This window comes from Aegilops tauschii, chromosome 1 (assembly GCF_002575655.3).
Source record: "Aegilops tauschii subsp. strangulata cultivar AL8/78 chromosome 1, Aet v6.0, whole genome shotgun sequence".
Lineage (NCBI taxonomy): Eukaryota > Viridiplantae > Streptophyta > Magnoliopsida > Poales > Poaceae > Aegilops > Aegilops tauschii.
In genome coordinates this window covers 164555406-164579465 of record NC_053035.3, presented here as the reverse complement: position 1 = coordinate 164579465, position 24060 = coordinate 164555406, and positions in this window count along the sequence as shown.

Sequence of the window (24060 nt, the reverse complement as noted above, 5' to 3'; positions counted from 1 at the left end):
CATTCAGATACCTGGTTTTTAAATTCTAGTAAATCCAAAACTCGTCTAAAATTTGTGAAACTTGGCATGCTATCATGGAGCGACATCAACATGCCGTGGTAAAATTTTTGTCCCATTTGGGGCAGGTTTGGGTATAAGCTTCTCAGAAACCAAAGCTTCTCACAACAAGCGTGATGGTTTCGTTACGGAACGTGCCACCTTTGGGGACGAAACGATATCCGTTGCCTCTTAGAGCTTTCAAAATCTTTTGAGTGTCAACTTAGAACAACAGGAGTGTTGTGTTCAATTTTGGAAATTTTCGGGGTTCATTTGGACATTTTTATACATTAACTGGGTTTTCCAGGCATTTTATGTGCATAATTCAAATTTGAACTACATGCACATTCTCCAGTGCATATAAACTGGTTGAAAAATCAAATATGGGTCCTTGGTTGCATGCTTAGGTCCCAAGCAAGAAATGGGAATGAATTTCACACACCCTGCCACCGTCACTCGGCCACAAACATTGAGATACCTGGTTTTTAAATTCTAGTAAATCCAAAACTCGTCTAAAATTCATGAAACTTGGCATGCTATCATGGAGCGACATCAACATGCCGTGGTAAAATTTTTGTCCCATTTGGGGCAGGTTTGGGTATAAGCTTCTCAGAAACCAAAGCTTCTCACAACAAGCGTGATGGTTTCGTTACGGAACGTGCCACCTTTGGGGACGAAACGATATCCGTTGCCTCTTAGAGCTTTCAAAATCTTTTGAGTGTCAACTTAGAACAACAGGAGTGTTGTGTTCAATTTTGGAAAATTTCGGGGTTCATTTGGACATTTTTATACATTAACTGGGTTTTCCAGGCATTTTATGTGCATAATTCAAATTTGAACTACATGCACATTCTCCAGTGCATATAAACTGGTTGAAAAATCAAATATGGGTCCTTGGTTGCATGCTTAGGTCCCAAGCAAGAAATGGGAATGAATTTCACAGACCCTGCCACTGTCACTCGGCCACAAACATTGAGATACCTGGTTTTTAAATTCTAGTAAATCCAAAACTCGTCTAAAATTCATGAAACTTGGCATGCTATCATGGAGCGGCATCAACATGCCATGGTGAATTTTTTGTCCCATTTGGGGCAGGTTTGGGTATAAGCTTCTCAGAAACCAGAGCTGCTCACAACAAGCGTGATGGTTTTGGTAGGGAACGTGCCACCTTTGGGGACGAAACGATATCTATTGCCTCTTATTGCTTTCAAAATCTTTCGACTGTCCACTTAGAACAACAAGAGTGTTGTGTGCAATTTTGGAAATTTTCGCGGTTCGTTTGGACATTTTTATACATTAACTGGGTTTTCCAGGCATTTTATGCGCATAATTCAAATTTTAACTACATGCACATTCTCCAGTGCATATAAACTGGTTGAAAAATCAAATATGTGTCCCTGGTTGCATGTTAGGTCCCATGCAAGAAATGGGAATGAATTTCACACACCCTGCCACCGTCACTCGGCCGCAAACATTGAGATACCTGGTTTTTAAATTCTAGTAAATCCAAAACTTGTCTGAAATTCATGAAACTTGGCATGCTATCATGGAGCGGCATCAACATGCCGTGGTTAAATTTTTTCCCATTTGGGGCAGGTTTGGGTATAAGCTTCTCAGAAACCGGAGCTTCTCACAACAAGCGTGATGGTTTCGGTAGGGAACGTGCCACCTTTAGGGACGAAACGATATCCGTTGCCTCTTATTGCTTTCAAAAATTTTCGAGTGTCAACATAGAACAACAGGAGTGTTGTCTTTAATGTTGGAATTTTTCGGGGTTGGTTTAGACATTTTTATACATTAACTGGGTTTTCCAGGCATTTTATGCGCATAATTCAAATTTGAACTACATACACATTCTTCAGTGCATATAAACTAGTTGAAAAATCAAATATGTGTCCTTGGTTGCATGCTTAGGTCAAATGCAAGAAATTTGAATGAATTTCACACACCCTGCCACTGTCACTCGGCCACAAACATTGAGATGCCTGGTTTTGAAATTCTAGTATATCCAAAATTCGTCTAAAATTCATGAAACTTGGCATGCTATCATGGAGCGGCATCAACATGCCATGGTAAATTTTTGTCCCATTTGGGGCACGTTTGGGTATAAGCTTCTCAGAAATCAAAGCTTCTCACAACAAGCGTGATGGTTTCGGTAGGGAACGTGCCACCTTTGGGGACGAAATGGTATCCGTTGCCTTTTATGGCTTTCAAAATATTTCGAGCGTCAACTTAGAATAACAGGAGTGTTGTGTTCAATTTTGGAAATTTTTGGGGTTCGTTTGGACATTTTTATACATTAACTTTGTTTTCAGAGCATTTTATGTGCATAATTCAAATTTGAACTACATGCACATTCTCAAGTGCATATAAACTTGTTGAAAAATCAAATATGTGTGCTTGGTAGCATGCTTAGGTCCCATGCAAGAAATGGGAATGAATTTCACACACCCTGCCACCGTCACTCGGCCACAAACATTGAGCTACCTGGTTTTTAAATTCTAGTAAATCCAAAACTCGTCTGAAATTCATGAAACTTGGCATGTTATCATGGAGCGGCATCAACATGCCGTGGTAAATTTTTTGTCCCATTTGGGACAGGTTTGGGTATAAGCTTGTCAGAAACCAGAGCTTCTCACAACAAGCGTGATGGTTTCGGTAGGGAACGTGCCACCTTTGGGGACGAAACGATATCCGTTGCCTCTTATTGCTTTCAAAATCTTTCGAGTGTCAACATAAAACAACAGGAGTGCTGTGTTGAATTTTGGAATTTTCGGAGTTCGTCTGGACATTTTTATACATTAACTGAGTTTTCCAGGCATTTTATGCGCATAACAAATTTGAACTACATGCACATTCTCCAGTGTGTATAAACTGGTTGAAAAATCAAATATGTGTCCTTGGTTGCATGCTTAGGTCCCATGGAAGACATGGGAATAAATTTCACACACCCTGCCACCGTCACTCGGCCAAAAACATTGAGATACCTGGTTTTTAAATTCTAGTAAATCCAAAAATTGTCTAAAATTCATGAAACTTGGCATGCTATCATGGAGCGGCATCAACATGCCGTGGTAAATTTTTTGTCCCATTTGGAGCAGGTTTGGGTATAAGCTTCTCAGAAACCAGAGCTTCTCACAACAAGCGTGATGGTCTCGGTAGGGAACGTGCCACCTTTGGGGACGAAACGATATTAGTTGCCTCTTATTGCTTTCAAAATCTTTCGAGTGTCAACTTAGAACAATAGGAGTGTTGTGTTCAATTTTGGAAATTTTTGGGGTTCGTTTGGACATTTTTATACATTAACTGGGTTTTCCAGGCATTTTATGCGCATAATTCAAATTTGAACTACATGCACATTCTCCAGTGCATATAAACTGGTTGAAAAATCAAATATGTGTCCTTGTTTGCATGCTTAGGTCCCATGCAAGACATGGGAATGAATTTCACACACCCTGCCACCGTCACTCGGCCACAAACATTGAGATACCTGGTTTTTAAATTCTAGTAAATCCAAAAATCGTCTGAAATTCATGAAACTTGGCATGCTATCATGGAGCGGCATCAACATGCCGTGGTAAATTTTTTGTCCCATTTGGGTCAGGTTTGGGTATAAGCTTCTCAGAAACCAGAGCTTCTCACAACAAGCATGATGGTTTCGGTAGGGAACGTGCCACCATTGGGGACGAAACGATATCCGTTGCCACTTATTGTTTTCAAAATCTTTCGAGTGTCAACATAAAACAAGAGGAGTGTTGTGTTGAATTTTGGAATTTTTCGTGGTTCGTTTGGACATTTTTATACATTAACTAAGTTTTCCAGGCATTTTATGCGCATAACAAATTTGAACTACATGCACATTCTCCAGTGTGTATAAACTGGTTGAAAAATCAAATATGTGTCCTTGGTTGCATGCTTAGGTCCCATGCAAGAAATGGGAATGAATTTCACACACCCTGCCACCGTCACTCGGCCACAAACATTGAGTTACCTGGTTTTTAAATTCTAGTAAATCCAAAACTCGTCTGAAATTCATGAAACTTGGCATGCTATCATGGAGCGGCATCAACATGCCATGGTTCAATTTTTGTCCCATTTGGGGCAGGTTTGGGTATAAGCTTCTCAGAAACCAGAGCTTCTCACAACAAGTGTGATGGTTTCGGTAGGGAACGTGCCACCTTTAGGGACGAAACGATATCCTTGCCTCTTATTGCTTTCAAATTTTTTGGAGTGTCAACATAGAACAAGAGGAGTGTTGTCTTTAATTTTGGAATTTTCCGGGGTTCGTTTAGACATTTTTATACATTAACTAAGTTTTCCAGGCATTTTATGCGCATAACAAATTTGAACTACATGCACATTCTCTAGTGTGTATAAACTGGTTGAAAAATCAAATATGTGTCCTTGGTTGCATGCTTAGGTCGCATGCAAGAAATGGGAATGAATTTCACACACCCTGCTACCGTCACTCGGCCACAAACATTGAGATACCTAGTTTTTAAATTCTAGTAAATCCAAAACTCGTCTAAAATTCATGTAACTTGGCATGCTATCATGGAGCGCCATCAACATGCCGTGGTAAAATTTTTGTCCCATTTGGAGCTGGTTCGGTTATAAGCTTCTCAGAAACTAGAGCTTCTCACAACAAGCGTGATGGTTTCGGTAGGGAACGTGCCACCTTTGGGGACGAAACGAGATCTGTTGCCTCTTATTGCTTTCAAAATCTTTCGAGTGTCAACTTGGAACAACAGGAGTGTTGTGTTCAATTTAGGAAATTTTTGGGGTTCGTTTGGAAATTTTTATACATTAACTGGGTTTTCAAGGCGTTTTATGCGCATAATTCAAATTTTAACTACGTGCACATTCTCCAGTGCATATAAACTGGTTGAAAAATCAAATATGTGTCCCTGGTTGCATGTTAGGTCGCATGCAAGAAATGGGAATGAATTTCACACACCCTGCCACCGTCACTCGGCCGCAAACATTGAGATACCTTGTTTTTAAATTCTAGTAAATCCAAAACTTGTCTGAAATTCATGAAACTTGGCATGCTATCGTGGAGCGGCATCAACATGCCGTGGTTAATTTTTTCCCATTTGGGGCAGGTTTGGGTATAAGCTTCTCAGAAACCAGAGCTTCTCACAACAAGCGTGATGGTTTCGGTAGGGAACGTGCCACCTTTAGGGACGAAACGACATCCGTTGCCTCTTATTGCTTTCAAAAAATTTCGAGTGTCAACATAGAACAACAGGAGTGTTGTCTTTAATGTTGGAATTTTTCGGGGTTGGTTTAGACATTTTTATACATTAACTGAGTTTTCCAGGCATTTTATGCGCATAATTCAAATTTGAACTACATACACATTCTTCAGTGCATATAAACTAGTTGAAAAATCAAATATGTGTCCTTGGTTGCATGCTTAGGTCAAATGCAAGAAATGGGAATGAATTTCACACACCCTGCCACTGTCACTCGGCCACAAACATTGAGATACCTGGTTTTGAAATTCTAGTATATCCAAAATTCGTCTAAAATTCATGAAACTTGGCATGCTATCATGGAGCGGCATCAACATGCCATGGTAAAATTTTTGTCCCATTTGGGGCACGTTTGGGTATAAGCTTCTCAGAAACCAAAGCTTCTCACAACAAGCGTGATGGTTTCGGTAGGGAACGAGCCACCTTTGGGGACGAAACGGTATCCGTTGCCTTATTGCTTTCATAATCTTTCGAGCGTCAACTTAGAACAACAGGAGTGTTGTGTTCAATTTTGGAAATTTTTGGGGTTCGTTTCGACATTTTTATACATTAACTGGGTTTTCCGGGCATTTTATTTGCATAATTCAAATTTGAACTACATGCACATTCTCAAGTGCATATAAACTAGTTGAAAAATCAAATATGTGTGCTTGGTAGCATGCTTAGGTCACATGCAAGAAATGGGAATGAATTTGACACACCCTGCCACCGTCACTCGGCCACAAACATTGAGCTACCTGGTTTTTAAATTCTAGTAAATCCAAAACTCGTCTGAAATTCATGAAACTTGGCATGTTATCATGGAGCGGCATCAACATGCCGTTGTAAATTTGTTGTCCCATTTGGGGCAGGTTTGGGTATAAGCTTCTCAGAAACCAGAGCTTCTCACAACAAGCGTGATGGTTTCGGTAGGGAACGTGCCACCTTTAGGGACGAAACGATATCCATTGCCTCTTATTGCTTTCAAATTTTTTCGAGTGTCAACATAGAACAACAGGAGTGTTGTCTTTAATGTTGGAATTTTTCGGGGTTGGTTTAGACATTTTTATACATTAACTGGGTTTTCCAGGCATTTTATGCGCATAATTCAAATTTAAACTACATACACATTCTCCAGTGCATATAAACTAGTTGAAAAATCAAATATGTGTCCTTGGTTGCATGCTTAGGTAAAATGCAAGAAATGGGAATGAATTTGACACACCCTGCCACTGTCACTCGGCCACAAACATTGAGATACCTGGTTTTGAAATTCTAGTATATCCAAAATTCGTCTAAAATTCATGAAACTTGGCATGCTTTCATGGAGCGGCATCAACATGCCATGGTAAATTTTTTGTCCCATTTGGGGCATGTTTGGGTATAAGCTTCTCAGAAACCAAAGCTTCTCACAACAAGCGTGATGGTTTCGGTGGGGAACGTGCCACCTTTGGGGACGAAATGGTATCCGTTGCCTTTTATGGCTTTCAAAATCTTTCGAGCGTCAACTTAGAACAACAGGAGTGCTGTGTTCAATTTTGGAAATTTTTGGGGTTCGTTTGGACATTTTTATACATTAACTGGGTTTTCCAAGCATTTTATGTGCATAATTCAAATTTGAACTACATGCACATTCTCAAGTGCATATAAACTAGTTGAAAAATCAAATATGTGTGCTTGGTAGCATGCTTAGGTCCCATGAAAGAAATGGGAATGAATTTCACACACCCTGCCACCGTCACTCGGCCACAAACATTGAGCTACCTGGTTTTTAAATTCTAGTAAATCCAAAACTCGTCTGAAATTCATGATACTTGGCATGTTATCATGGAGGGCATCAACATGCCGTGGTTAATTTTTTGTCCCATTTGGGGCAGGTTTGGGTATAAGCTTCTCAGAAACCAGAGCTTCTCACAACAAGCGTGATGGTTTCGGTAGGGAACGTGCCACCTTTGGGGACGAAACGATATCCGTTGCCTCTTATTGCTTTCAAAATCTTTCGAGTGTCAACATAAAACAACAGGAGTGCTGTGTTGAGTTTTGGAATTTTCGGAGTTCGTTTGGACATTTTTATACATTAACTGAGTTTTCCAGGCATTTTACGCGCATAACAAATTTGACCTACATGCACATTCTCCAGTGTGTATAAACTGGTTGAAAAATCAAATATGTGTCCTTGGTTGCATGCTTAGGTCCCATGGAAGAAATGGGAATGAATTTCACACACCCTGCCACCGTCACTCGGCCAAAAACATTGAGATACCTGGTTTTTAAATTCTAGTAAATCCAAAACTCGTCTAAAATTCATGAAACTTGGCATGCTATCATGGAGCGGCATCAACATGCCGTGGTAAATTTTTTGTCCCATTTGGAGCAGGTTTGGGTATAAGCTTCTCAGAAACCAGAGCTTCTCACAACAAGCGTGATGGTTTCGGTAGGGAACGTGCCACCTTTGGGGACGAAACGATATTAGTTGCCTCTTATTGCTTTCAAAATCTTTCGAGTGTCAACTTAGAACAATAGGAGTGTTGTGTTCAATTTTGGAAATTTTTGGGGTTCGTTTGGACATTTTTATACATTAACTGGGTTTTCCAGGCATTTTATGCGCATACTTCAAATTTGAACTACATGCACATTCTCCAGTGCATATAAACTGGTTGAAAAATCAAATATGTGTCCTTGTTTGCATCCTTAGGTCCCATGCAAGACATGGGAATGAATTTCACACACCCTGCCACCGTCACTCGGCCACAAACATTGAGATACCTGGTTTTTAAATTCTAGTAAATCCAAAACTCGTCTGAAATTCATGAAACTTGGCATGCTATCATGGAGCGGCATGAACATGCCGTGGTAAATTTTTTGTCCCATTTGGGTCAGGTTTGGGTATAAGCTTCTCAGAAACCAGAGCTTCTCACAACAAGCGTGATGGTTTCGGTAGGGAACGTGCCACCTTTGGGGACGAAACGATATCCGTTGCCTCTTATTGCTTTCAAAATCTTTCGAGTGTCAACATAAAACAAGAGGAGTGTTGTGTAGAATTTTGGAATTTTTCGTGGTTCGTTTGGACATTTTTATACATTAACTGAGTTTTCCAGGCATTTTATGCGCATAAAAAATTTGAACTACATGCACATTCTCTAGTGTGTATAAACTGGTTGAAAAATCAAATATGTGTCCTTGGTTGCATGCTTAGGTCCCATGCAAGAAATGGGAATGAATTTCACACACCCTGCCACCGTCACTCGGCCACAAACATTGAGTTACCTGGGTTTTAAATTCTAGTAAATCCAAAACTCGTCTGAAATTCATGAAACTTAGCATGCTATCATGGAGCGGCATCAACATGCCATGGTTCAATTTTTGTCCCATTTGGGGCAGGTTTGGGTATAAGCTTCTCAGAAACCAGAGCTTCTCACAACAAGTGTGATGGTTTCGGTAGGGAACGTGCCACCTTTAGGGACGAAACGATATCCGTTGCCTCTTATTGCTTTCAAATTTTTTCGAGTGTCAACATAGAACAACAGGAGTGTTGTCTTTAATTTTGGAATTTTCCGGGGTTTGTTTAGACATTTTTATACATTAACTAAGTTTTCCAGGAATTTTATGCGCATAACAAATTTGAACTACATGCACATTCTCTAGTGTGTATAAACTGGTTGAAAAATCAAATATGTGTCCTTGGTTGCATGCTTAGGTCGCATGCAAGAAATGGGAATGAATTTCACACACCCTGCTACCGTCACTCGGCCACAAACATTGAGATACCTAGTTTTTAAATTCTAGTAAATCCAAAACTCATCTAAAATTCATGTAACTTGGCATGCTATCATGGAGCGGCATCAACATGCCGTGGTAAATTTTTTGTCCCATTTGGAGCTGGTTCGGTTATAAGCTTCTCAAAAACAAGAGCTTCTCACAACAAGCGTGATGGTTTCGGTAGGGAACGTGCCACCTTTGGGGACGAAACGATATCTGTTGCCTCTTATTGCTTTCAAAATCTTTCGAGTGTCAACTTGGAACAACAGGAGTGTTGTGTTCAATTTAGGAAATTTTTGGGGTTCGTTTGGAAATTTTTATACATTAACTGGGTTTTCATGGCATTTTATGTGCATAATTCAAATTTGAACTACATGCACATTCTCCAGTGCATATAAACTGGTTGAAAAATTAAATATGTGTCCTTGTTTGCATGCTTAGGTCCCATGCAAGATATGGGAATGAATTTCACACACCCTGGCACCGTCACTCGGCCACAAACATTGAGATACCTGGTTTTAAATTCTAGTAAATCCAAAACTCGTCTGAAATTCATGAAACTTGGCATGCTATCATGGAGCGGCATCAACATGCCGTGGTAAATTTTTGTCCCATTTGGGGCAGGTTTGGGTATAAGCTTCTCAGAAAATAGAGCTTCTCACAACAAGCGTGATGGTTTCGGTAGGGAACGTGCCACCTTTGGGGACGAAACGATATCTGTTGCCTCTTATTGCTTTCAAAATCTATCGAGTGTCAACATAAAACAACAGGAGTGTTGTGTTGAATTTTGGAATTTTTCGGGGTTCGTTTGAACATTTTTATACATTAACTGTGTTTTCCAGGCATTTTGTGCGCATAACAAATTTGAACTACATGCACATTCTCTAGTGTGTATAAACTGGTTGAAAAATCAAATATGTGTCCTTGGTTGCATGCTTAGGTCCCATGCAGGAAATGGGAATGAATTTCACACACCCTGCCACCGTCACTCGGCCACAAACATTGAGATACCTGGTTTTTAAATTCTAGTAAATCCAAAACTCGTCTGAAATTCATGAAACTTGGCATGCTATCATGGAGCGGCATCAACATGCCATGGTTCAATTTTTGTCCCATTTGGGGCAGGTTTGGGTATAAGCTTCTCAGAAACCAGAGCTTCTCACAACAAGCGTGATGCTTTCGGTAGGGAACGTGCCACATTTAGGGACGAAACGATATCCGTTGCCTCTTATTGCTTTCAAAAAATTTCAAGTGTCAACATAGAACAACAGGAGTGTTGTCTTTAATTTTGGAATTTTTCGGGGTTCGTTTAGACATTTTTATACATTAACTGGGTTTTCCAGGCATTTTATGCGCATAATTCAAATTTGAACTACATGCACATTCTCCAGTGCATATAAACTGGTTGAAAAATCAAATATGTGTCCTTGTTTGCATGCTTAGGTCCCATGCAAGGCATGGGAATGAATTTCACACACACTGCCACCATCACTCGGCCACAAACTTTGAGATACCTGGTTTTTAAATTCTAGTAAATCCAAAACTCGTCTGAAATTCATGAAACTTGGCATGCTATCATGGAGCGGCATCAACATGCCGTGGTAAATTTTTTGTCCCATATGGGGCAGGTTTCGGTATAAGCTTCTCAGAAACAAGAGCTTCTCAAAATAAGCGTGATGGTTTCGGTAGGGAACGTGCCACCTTTGGGAATGAAACGATATCCGTTGCCTCTTATTGCTTTCAAAATCTTTCGAGTGTCAACTTAGAACAACAGGAGTGTTGTGTTAAATTTTGGAAATTTTTGGGTTCGTTTGGACATTTTTATACATTAACTGGGTTTTCCAGGCATTTTATGTGCATAATTCAAATTTGAACTACATGCACATTCTCCAGTGCATATAAACTGGTTGAAAAATCAAATATGTGTCCTTGGTTGCATGCTTAGGTCCCATGAAAGACATGGGAATAAATTTCACACACCCTCCCACCGTCACTCGGCCACAAAGATTGAGATACCTGGTTTTTAAATTCTAGTAAATCCAAAACTCGTCTTAAATTCATGAAACTTGGCATGCTATCATGGAGCGGCATCAACATGCCGTGGTAAATTTTTTGTCCCATTTAGGGCAGGTTTGGGTATAAGCTTCTCAGAAACCAGAACTTCTCACAACAAGCGTGATGGTTTCGGTAGGGAACGTGCCACCTTTGGGGACGAAACGATATCCGTTGCCTCTTATTGCTTTCAAAATGTTTCGAGTGTCAACATAAAACAACATGAGTGTTGTGTTGAATTTTGGAATTTTTCGGGGTTCGTTTGGACATTTTTATACAATAACTGAGTTTTCCAGGCATTTTATGCGCATAACAAATTTGAACTACATGCACATTCTCCAGTGTGTATAAACTGGTTGAAAAATCCAATATGTTTCCTTGGTTGCATGCTTAGGCCCCATGCAGGAAATGGGAATGAATTTCACACACCCTGCCACCGTCACTCGGCCACAAACATTGAGATACCTGGTTTTTAAATTCTAGTAAATCCAAAACTCGTCTGAAATTCATGAAACTTGGCATGCTATCATGGAGGGGCATCAACATGCCATGGTTCAATTTTTGTCCCATTTGGGGCAGGTTTGGGTATAAGCTTCTCAGAAACCAGAGCTTCTCACAACAAGCGTGATGCTTTCGGTAGGAACGTGCCACCTTTAGGGACGAAACGATATCCGTTGCCTCTTATTGCTTTCAAAAATATTTGAGTGTCAACATAAAACAACAGGAGTGTTGTCTTTAATTTTGGAATTTTTCGGGGTTCGTTTAGATATTTTTATACATTAACTAGGTTTTCCAGGCATTTTATGCGCATAATTCAAATTTGAACTACATGCACATTCTCCAGTGTATATAAACTAGTTGAAAAATCAAATATGTGTCCTTGTTTGCATGCTTAGGACCCATGCAAGACATGGGAATGAATTTCACACACCCTGCCGCCGTCACTCAGCCACAAACATTGAGATACCTGGTTTTCAAATTCTAGTAAATCCAAAACTCGTCTGAAATTCATGAAATTTGGCATGCTATCATGGAGCGGCATCAACATGACGTGGTAAATTTTTTATCCCATTTGGGGCAGGTTTGGGTATAAGCTTCTCAGAAACCAGAGCTTCTCACAACAAGCGTGATGGTTTCGGTAGGAACGTGCCACCTTTGGGGACGAAACAATATCTGTTGCCTCTTATTGCTTTCAAAATCTTTCGAGTGTCAACATAAAACAACAGGAGTGTTGTGTTGAATTTTGGAATTTTTTGGGGTTCATTTGGACATTTTTATACATTAACTGAGTTTTCCAGCCATTTTATGCGCATAACAAATTTGAACTACATGCACATTCTCTAGTGTGTATAAACTGGTTGAAAAATCAAATATGTGTCCTTGGTTGCATGCTTAGGTCCCATGCAGGAAATGGGAATGAATTTCACACACCCTGCCACCGTCACTCGGCCACAAACATTGAGATACCTGGTTTTTAAATTCTAGTAAATCCAAAACTCGTCTGAAATTCATGAAACTTGGCATGCTATCATGGAGCGGCATCAACATGCCATTGTTCAATTTTTGTCCCATTTGGGGCAGGTTTGGGTATAAGCTTCTCAGAAACCAGAGATTCTCACAACAAGCGTGATGGTTTCGGTAGGGAACGTGCCACCTATAGGGACGAAACGATATCCATTGCCTCTTATTGCTTTCAAAAATTTTCGAGTGTCAACATAGAACAACAGGAGTGTTGTCTTTAATTTTGGAATTTTTCGGGGTTCGTTTAGACATTTTTATACATTAACTGGGTTTTCAGGCATTTTATGCGCATAATTCAAATTTGAACTACATGCACATTCTCCAGTGCATATAAACTGGTTCAAAAATCAAATATGTGTCCTTGTTTGCATGCTTAGGTCCCATGCAAGACATGGGAATGAATTTCACACACCCTGCCACCGTCAGTCAGCCACAAACATTGAGATACCTGGTTTTCAAATTCTAGTAAATCCAAAACTCGTCTGAAATTCATGAAACTTGGCATGCTATCATGGAGCGGCATTAACATGCCGTGGTAAATTTTTTGTCCCATTTGGGGCAGGTTTGCGTATAAGCTTCTCAGAAACCAGAGCGTCTCACAACAAGCGTGATGGTTTCGGTAGGGAACGTGCCACCTTTGGGGACGAAACGATATTCGTTGCCTCTTATTGCTTTCAAAATCTTTCGAGTGTCAACATAAAATAACAAGAGTGTTGTTTTCAGTTTTGGAATTTTTCGGGGTTCGTTTGGACATTTTTACACATTAACTGGGTTTTCCAGGCATTTTATGCGCATAATTCAAATTTGAACTACATGCACATTCTCTAGTGCATATAAACTGGTTGAAAAATCAAATATGTGTCCTTGTTTGCATGCTTAGGTCCCATGCAAGACATGGGAATGAATTTCACACACCCTGCCACCGTCACTCAGCCACAAACATTGAGATACCTGGTTTTTAAATTCTAGTAAATCCAAAACTCGTCTGAAATTCATGAAACTTGGCATGCTATCATGGAGCGGCATCAACATGCCGTGGTAAATTTTTTGTCCCATTTGGGGCAGGTTTGGGTATAAGCTTCTCAGAAACCAGAGCTTCTCACAACAAGCGTGATGGTTTCGGTAGGGATCGTGCCACCTTTGGGGACGAAGCGATATCCGCTGCCTCTTATTGCTTTCAAAATCTTTCGAGTGTCAACATAAAACAACAGGAGTGTTGTGTTGAATTTTGGAATTTTTCGAGGTTCGTTTGGACATTTTTATACATTAACTGAGTTTTCCAGGCATTTTATGTGCATAATTCAAATTTGAACTACATGCACATTCTTCAGTGCATGTAAACTGGTTGAAAAATCAAATATCTGTCCTTGGTTGCATGCTTAGGTCCCATGCAAGAAATGGGAATGAATTTCACACACCCTGCCACCGTCACTCGGCCACCAACATTGAGATACCTGGTTTTTAAAATTCTAGTAAATCCAAAACTCGTCTGAAATTCTTGAAACTTGGCATGTTATCATGGAGGGGCATCAACATGCCGTGGTAAATTTTTTGTCCCATTTGGGGCAGGTTTGGGTATAAGCTTCTCAGAAACAAGAGCTTCTCACAACAAGCGTGATGGTTTCGGTAGGGAACGTGCCACTTGTGGGGACGAAACGATATCCGTTGCCTCTTATAGCTTTCAAAATCTTTCGAGTGTCAACATAAAACAACAGGAGTGTTGTGTTGAATTTTGGAATTTTTCGGTGTTCGTTTGGACATTTTTATACATTAACTGAGTTTTCCAGGCATTTTATGCGCATAACAAATTTGAACTAGATGCACATTCCCCAGTGTGTATAAACTGGTTGAAAAATCAAATATGTGTCCTTGGTTGCATGCTTAGGTCCCATTGAAGAAATGGAAATGAATTTCACACACCCTGCCACCGTCACTCGGCCACAAACATTGAGATACCTGGTTTTTAAATTCTAGTAAAACCAAAACTCGTCTGGCGTGCTATCATGGAGCGGCATCAAGATGCCGTGGTAAATTTTTTGTCAAATTTGGAGCAGGTTTGGGTATAAGCTTCTCAGAAACCAGAGCTTCTCACAACAAGCGTGATGGTTTCGGTAGGGAACATGCCACCTTTGGGGACGAAACGATATCTGTTGCCTCTTATTGCTTTCAAAATCTTTCGAGTGTCGACTTAGAACAACAGGAGTGTTGCGTTCCATTTAGGAAATTTTTGGGGTTCATTTGGAAATTTTTATATATTAACTGGGTTTTCCAGGCATTTTATGCGCATAACAAATTTGAACTACATGCACATTCTCCCGTGTGTATAAACTGGTTGAAAAATCAAATATGTGTCCATGGTTGCATGCTTAGGTCCCATGCAGGAAATGGGAATGAATTTCACACACCCTGCCACCGTCACTCGGCCACAAACATTGAGATACCTGGTATTTAAATTCTAGTAAATCCAAAACTCGTCTGAAATTCATGAAACTTGGCATGCTATCATGGAGCGGCATCAACATGCCATGGTTCAATTTTTGTCCCATTTAGGGCAGGTTTGGGTATAAGCTTCTCAGAATCCAGAGCTTCTCACAACAAGCGTGATGGTTTCGGTAGGGAACGTGCCGCCTTTAGGGACGAAACGATATCCGTTGCCTCTTATTGCTTTCATAATTTTTCGAGTGTCAACATAGAACAACAGGAGTGTTGTCTTTAATTTTGGAATTTTTCGGGGTTCGTTTAGACATTTTTATACATTAACTGGGTTTTCCAGGCATTTTATGCGCATAATTCAAATTTGAACTACATGCACATTCTCCAGTGCATATAAACTGGTTGAATATCAAATATATGTCCTTGTTTGCATGCTTAGCTCCCATGCAAGACATGGCAATGAATTTCACACACCCTGCCACCGTCACTCGGCCACAAACATTGAGATACCTGGTTTTTAAATTCTAGTAAATCCAAAACTCGTCTAAAATTCATGAAACTTGGCATGCTATCATGGAGCGGCATCAACATGCCTTGGTAAATTTTTTGTCCCATTTGGGGCAGGTTTGGGCATAAGCTTCTCAGAAACATGAGCTTCTCACAACAAGCGTGATGGTTTCGGTAGGGAATGTGCCACCTTTGGCGACGAAACGATCTCCGTTGCCTCTTATTGCTTTCAAAATCTTTCGAGTGTCAACATAAAAGAACAGGAGTGTTGTGTTGAATTTTGGAATTTTTCGGGGTTCGTTTGGACATTTTTATACATTAACTGAGTTTTCCAGGCATTTTATGCGCATAACAAATTTGAACTACATGCACATTCTCTAGTATGTATAAACTGGTTGAAAAATCAAATATGTGTCCTTGGTTGCATGCTTAGGTCCCATGCAAGAACTGGGAATGAATTTCACACACCCTGCCGCCGTCACTCGGCCACAAACATTGAGATACCTGGTTTTAAATTCTAGTAAATCCAAAACTCGTCTGAAATTCATGAAACTTGGCATGCTATCATGAAGCGGCATCAACATGCCGTGGTTCAATTCTTGTCCCATTTGGGGCAGGTTTGGGTATAAGCTTCTCAGAAACCAGAGCTTCTCACAACAAGCGTGATGGCTTCGGTAGTGAACGTGCCACATTTAGGGACGAAATGATATCCGTTGCCTCTTATTGCTTTCAAAATATTTCGAGTGTCAACTTAGAACAACAGGAGTGTTGTGTTCAATTTTGGAAATTTTCGGGGTTCGTTTGGACATTTTTATACATTAACTGGGTTTTCCAGGCATTTTATGCGCATAATTCAAATTTGAACTACATGCACATTCTCTAGTGCATATAAACTGGTTGAAAAATCAAATATGCGTCCTTGGTTGCATGATTAGGTCCCATGCAACAAATGGGAATGAATTTCACACACCCTGCCACCGTCACTCGGCCACAAACAGTGAGATACCTGGTTTTTAAATTCAAGTAAATCCAAAACTCGTCTGAAATTCATGAAACTTGGCATGCTATCATGGAGCGGCATCAACATGCCGGGGTAATTTTTTGTCCCATTTGGGGCAGGTTTGGGTCTAAGCTTCTCAGAAACTAGAGCTTCTCACAACAAGCGTGATGGTTTTGGTAGGGAACGTGCCCCCTGTGGGGACGAAACGATATCCGTTGCCTCTTATTGCTTTCAAAATCTTTCGAGTGCCAACAGAAAACAACAGGAGAGTTCTGTTAATTTTGGAATTTTTCGGGGTTCTTTTGGACATTTTTATACATTAACTGAGTTTTACAGGCATTTTGTGCGCATAACAAATTTGAACTACATGCACATTCTCCAGTGTGTATAAACTGGTTGAAAAATCAAATATGTGTCCTTGGTGATAAGCTTCTCAGAAACTAGAGCTTCTCACAACAAGCGTGATGGTTTTGGTAGGGAACGTGCCACCTGTGGGGACGAAACGATATCCGTTACCTCTTATTGCTTTCAAAATCTTTGGAGTGCCAACATAAAACAACAGGAGTGTTGTGTTAATTTTGGAATTTTTCGGGGTTCTTTTGGACATTTTTATACATTAACTGAGTTTTCCAGGCATTTTGTGCGCATAACAAATTTGAACTACATGCACATTCTCCAGTGTGTATAAACTGGTTGAAAAATCAAATATGTGTCCTTGGTTGCATGCTTAGGTCCCATGCAACAAATGGGAATGAATTTCACACACCCTGCCACCGTCACTCGGCCACAAATATTGAGAAACCTAGTTTTTAAATTCAAGTAAATCCAAAACTTGTCTGGAATTCATTAAACTTGGCATGCTATCATGGAGCAGCATCAACATGCCGCGCTAAATTTTTTGTCCCATTTTGGGCAGGTTTCGGTATAATCTTCTCACAAACCAGAGCTTCTCACAACAAGCTTGATGGTTTCGGTATGGAACGTGCTACCTTTGGGGACGAAACGATAGTCGTTGCCTCTTATTGCTTTCAAAATCTTTCGAGTGTCAACATAGAACAACAGGAGTGTTGTGTTCAATTTTGGAATTTTTCGGGGTTTGTTTGGACATTTTTTATACATTAACTGGGTTTTCCAGGCATTCTATGCGCATAATTCAAATTTGAACTACATGCACATTCTCTAGTGCATATAAACTGGTTGAAAAATCAAATATGTGTCCTTGGTTGCGTGCTTAGGTCCCATGCAAGAAATGGGAACGAATTTCACACACCTTGCCACCGTTACTCGGTCGCAAACATTGAGATACCTAGTTTTTAAGTTCTAGTAAATCCAAAACTTGTCTGAAATTCATGAAACTTGGCATGCTATCATGGAGCCGCATCAACATGCCGCGGTAAATTTTTTGTCCCATTTGGGGCAGGTTTCGGTATAAGCTTCTCACAAACCAGAGCTTCTCACAACAAGCTTGATGGTTTCGGTCGGGAACGTGCTACCTTTGGGGACGAAACGATATCCGTTGCCTCTTATTGCTTTCAAAATCTTTCGAGTGTCAACATAGAACAACAGGAGTGTTGTGTTCAATTTTGGAATTTTTCGGGGTTTGTTTGGACATTTTTTATACATTAACTGGGTTTTCAGGCATTCTATGCGCATAATTCAAATTTGAACTACATGCACATTCTCCAGTGCATATAAACTGGTTGAAAAATCAAATATGTGTCCTTGGTTGCATGATTAGGTCCCATGCAAGAAATGGGAATGAATTTCACACACCCTGCCACCGTCACTCGGCCACAAACATTGAGATACCTAGTTTTTAAATTCTAGTAAATCCAAAACTCTTCTGAAATTCATGAAACTTGGCATGCTATCATGGAGCGGCATCAACATGCCGTGGTAATTTTTTTCCCATTTGGGGCAGGTTTGGGTATAAGCTTCTCAGAAACCAGAGCTTCGCACAACAAGCGTGATGGTTTTGGTAGGGAACGTGCCACCTTTGGGGACGAAACGATATCCGTTGCCTCTTATTGCTTTCAAAATCTTTCGAGCACCAACATAAAACAACAGGAGTGTTGTGTTAATTTTGGAATTTTTCGGGGTTCGTTTGGACATTTTTATACATTAACTGAGTTTTCCAGGCATTTTGTGCGCATAACAAATTTGAACTACGTGCACATTCTCCAGTGTGTATAAACTGGTTGAAACATCAAATATGTGTCCTTGGTTGCATGCTTAGGTCCCATGGAAGAAATGGGAATGAATTTCGCACACCCAGCCACCGTCACTCGGCCACAAATATTGAGATACCTAGTTTTTAAATTCTAGTAAATCCAAAACTCGTCTAAAATTCATGAAACTTGCCATGCTATCATGGAGCGGCATCAACATGCCGTGGTAAATTTTTTGTCCCATTTGGGGCAGGTTTGGGTATAAGCTTCTCAGAAAGCAGAGCTTCTCACAACAAGCGTGATGGTTTCGGTAGGGAACGTGCCACCTTTGGTGACGAAACGATATCTATTGCCTCTTATTGCTTTCAAAATCTTTCGAGTGTCAACTTAGAATAACATCAGTGTTCTGTTCAATTTTTGAAATTTTCGGGGTTCGTTTGGACATTTTTATACATTAACTGGGTTTTCCAGGCATTTTATGCGCATAATTAAAATTTGAACTACATGCACATTCTCAATTGCATATAAACTTGTTGAAAAATCAAATATGTGTCCTTGGTTGCATGCTTAGGTCCCATGCAAGAAATGGGAATGAATTTCACACACCTTACCACCGTCACTCGGTCGCAAACATTGAGATACCTAGTTTTTAAATTCTAGTAAATCTAAAACTTGTCTGAAATTCATGAAACTTGGCATGCTATCATGGAGCAGTATCAACATGTCGCGGTAAATTTTTGTCCCATTTGGGGCAGGTTTCGGTATAAGCTTCTCACAAACCAGAGCTTCTCACAACAAGCTTGATGGTTTTGGTAGGGAACGTGCTACATTTGGGGAGGAAACGATATCCGTTGCCTCTTATTGCTTTCAAAATCTTTCGAGTGTCAACATAGAACAACAGGAGTGTTGTGTTCAATTTTGGAATTTTTCGGGGTTCGTTTGGACATTTTTTATACATTAACTGGGTTTTCCAGGCATTCTATGCACATAATTCAAATTTGAACTACATCCACATTCTCCAGTGCAAATAAACTGGTTGAAAAATCAAATATGTGTCCTTGGTTGCATGATTAGGTCCCATGCAAGAAATGGGAATGAATTTCACACACCCTGCCACCGTCACTCGGCCACAAACATTGAGATACCTGGTTTTAAAATTCTAGTAAATCCAAAACTCGTCTGAAATTCATGAAACTTGGCATGCTATCATGGAGCGGCATAACATGCCGTGGTAAATTTTTTGTCCCATTTGGGGCAGGTTTGGGTATAAGCTTCTCAGAAACCAAAGCTTCTCACAACAAGCGTGATGGTTTCGGTAGGGAACGTGCTACCTTTGGGGACGAAATGATATCCGTTGCCTCTTATTGCTTTCAAAATCTTTCGAGTGTCAACATAGAACAACAGGAGTATTGTGTTCAATTTTGGAATTTTTCGGGGTTCGTTTGGACATTTTTTATACATTAACTGGGTTTTCCATGCATTTTATGCGCATAATTAAAATTTGAACAACAAGTGTGATGGTTTCGGTAGGGAACGTGCCACCTTTGGGGACGAAATGATATCCGGTGCCTCTTATTGCTTTCAAATTCTTTCGAGTGTCAACATAGAACAATAGGAGTGTTGTGTTCAATTTTGGAATTTTTCGGAGTTCGTTTGGACAATTTTATACATTAACTAGGTTTTCCACGCATTTTATGCGCACAATTCAATATTGAACTACATGTAGATTCTCCAGTGCATATAAACTGGTTGAAAAATCAAATAGGTGTCTTTGGTTGCATGCTTAGGTCCCATGCAAGAAATGGGAATGAATTTCACACACCCTGCCCCCGTCACTCGGCCGCAAACATTGAGATACCTGGTTTTTAAATTCCAGTAAATCCAAAAGTCGTCTGAAATTCATGAAACTTGGCGAGCTATCATGGAGCGGCATCAACATGCCACGGTTAATTTTTTGTCCCATTTGGGGCAGGTTTGGGTATAAGCTTCTCACAAACCAGAGATTCTCACAACAAGCGTGATGGTTTTGGTAGGGAACGTGCCACCTTTGGGGACGAAACGATATCCGCTGCCTCTTATTGATTTCAATTTTTTTCGAGTGTCAACATAGAACAACAGGAGTGTTGTGTTCAGTTTTGGAATTTTTCAAGGTTCGTTTGGACATTTTTATACATTAACTGGGTTTTCCACGCATTTTATGTGGATAATTCAAATTTGAACTACATGCACATTCTCAAGTGCATATAAACTGGTTGAAAAATCAAATATGTGTCCTTGGTTGCATGCTTAGGTCCCATGCAAGAAATGGGAATGAATTTCACACACCCTGCCACCGTCACTCGGCCACAAACATTGAGATACCTGGTTTTTAAATTCTAGTAAATCCAAAACTCGTCTGAAATTCATGAAACTTGGCATGCTATCATGAAGCGGCATCAACATGCCGTGGTTCAATTTTTGTCCCATTTGGGGCAGGTTTGGGTATAAGCTTCTCAGAAACCAAAGCTTCTCACAACAAGCGTGATGGTTTCGGTAGGGAACGTGCCACCTTTAGGGACGAAACGATATCCGTTGCCTCTTATTGCTTTCAAAATATTTCGAGTGTCAACTTAGAACAACAGGAGTGTTGTGTTCAATTTTGGAAATTTCCGGGGTTCGTTTGGACATTTTTATACATTAACAGGGTATTCCAGGCATTTTATGCGCATAATTCAAATTTGAACTACATGCACATTCTCCAGTGCATATAAACTGGTTGAAAAATCAAATATGTGTCCTTGGTTGCATGATTAGGTCCCATGCAACAAATGGGAATGAATTTCACACACCCTGCCACCGTCACTCGGCCACAAACAGTGAGATACCTGGTTTTTAAATTCAAGTAAATCCAAAACTCGTCTGAAATTCATGAAACTTGGCATGCTATCATGGAGCGGCATCAACATGCCGTGGTAAATTTTTTGTCCCATTTGGGGCAGGTTTGGGTATAAGCTTCTCAGAAACTAGAGCTTCTCACAACAAGCGTGATGGTTTTGGTAGGGAACGTGCCACCTGTGGCGACGAAACGATATCCGTTGCCTCTTATTGCTTTCAAAATCTTTCGAGTGCCAACATAAAACAACAGGAGTGTTGTGTTAATTTTGGAATTTTTCGGGGTTCGTTTGGACATTTTTATACATTAACTGAGTTTTCCCGGCATTTTGTGCGCATAAAAAATTTGATCTACATGCACATTCTCCAGTGCATATAAACTGGTTGAAAAATCAAATATGTGTCCTTGGTTGCGTGCTTAGGTCCCATGCAAGAAATGGGAATGAATTTGACACACCTTGCCACCGTCACTCGATCGCAAACATTGAGATACCTAGTTTTTAAATTCTAGTAAATCCAAAACTTGTCTGAAATTCATGAAACTTGGCATGCTATCATGGAGCAGCATCAACATGCCGCGGTAAATTTTTTGTCCCATTTGGGGCAGGTTTCGGTATAAGCTTCTCACAAAACAGAGCTTCTCCCAACAAGCTTGATGGTTTCGGTAGGGAACGTGCTACCTTTGGGGACGAAACGATATCCGTTGCCTCTTATTGCTTTCAAAATCTTTCGAGTGTCAACATAGAACAACAGTAGTGTTGTGTTCAATTTTGGAATTATTCGGGGTTTGTTTGGACATTTTTTATACATTAACTAGGTTTTCCAAGCATTCTATGCGCATAATTCAAAATTGAACAACATGCACATTCTCCAGTGCATATAAACTGGTTGAAAAATCAAATATGTGTCCTTGGTTGCATGATTAGGTCCCATGCAAGAAATGGGAATGAATTTCACACACCCTGCCACCGTCACTCGGCCACAAACATTGAGATACCTGGTTTTTAAATTCTAGTAAATCCAAAACTCGTCTGAAATTCATGAAACTTGGCATGCTATCATGAAGCGGCATCAACATGCCGTGGTTCATTTTCTGTCCCATTTGGGGCAGGTTTGGGTATAAGCTTCTCAGAAACCAGAGCTTCTCACAACAAGCGTGATGGTTTCGGTAGGGAGAGTGCAACCTTTAGGGACAAAACGATATCCGTTGCCTCTTATTGTTTTCAAAATCTTTCAAGTGTCAACATAGAACAACAGGAGTGTTGTGTTCATTTTTGGAATTGTTCGGGGTTCGTTTAGACATTTTTATATATTAACTGGGTTTTCCAGGCATTTTATGCGCATAATTCAGATTTGAACTACATGCACATTCTCCAGTGCATATAAACTGGTTGAAAAATCAAATATGTGTCCTTGGTTGCATGCTTAGGTCCCATGCAAGAAAGGGGAATTAATTTCACACACCCTGCCACCGTCACTCAGCCACAAACATTGAGATACCTGGTTTTTAAATTCTAGTAAATCCAAAACTCATCTGAAATTCATGAAACTTGGCATGCTATCATGGAGCGGCATAACATGCCGCGGTAAATTTTTTGTCCCATTTGGGGCAGGTTTGGGTATAAGCTTCTCAGAAACCAGAGCTTCTCACAACAAGCGTGATGGTTTCGGTAGGGAACGTGCTACCTTTGGGGACGAAACGATATCCGTTGCCTCTTATTGCTTTCAAAATCTTTCGAGTGTCAACATAGAACAACAGGAGTGTTGTGTTCAATTTTGGAATTTTTGGGGTTCGTTTGGACAATTTTTATACATTAACTGGGTTTTCCAGGCATTCTATGCGCATAATTCAAATTTGAACTACATGCACATTCTCCAGTGCATATAAACTGGTTGAAAAATCAAATATGTGTCCTTGGTTGCATGATTAGGTCCCATGCAAGAAATGGGAATGAATTTCACACACCCTGCCACCGTCACTCGGCGACAAACATTGAGATACCTGGTTTTTAAATTATAGTAAATCCAAAACTCTTCTGAAATTCATGAAAGTTGGCATGCTATCATGGAGCGGCATCAACATGCCGTGGTAAATTTTTTGTCCCATTTGGGGCAGGTTTGGGTATAAGCTTATCAGAAAACAGAGCTTCACACAACAAGCGTGATGGTTTTGGTAGGGAACGTGCCACCTTTGGGGACGAAACGATATCCGTTGCCTCTTATTGCTTTCAAAATATTTCGAGTGCCAACATAAAACAACAGGAGTGTTGTGTTAATTTTGGAATTTTTCGGGGTTCGTTTGGACATTTTTATACATTAACTGAGTTTTCCAGGCATTTTGTGCGCATAACAAATTTGAACTACATGAACATTCTCCAGTGTGTATGAACTGGTTGAAAAATCAAATATGTGTCCTTGGTTGCATGCTTAGGTCCCATGGAAGAAATGGGAATGAATTTCGCACACCCTGCCACTG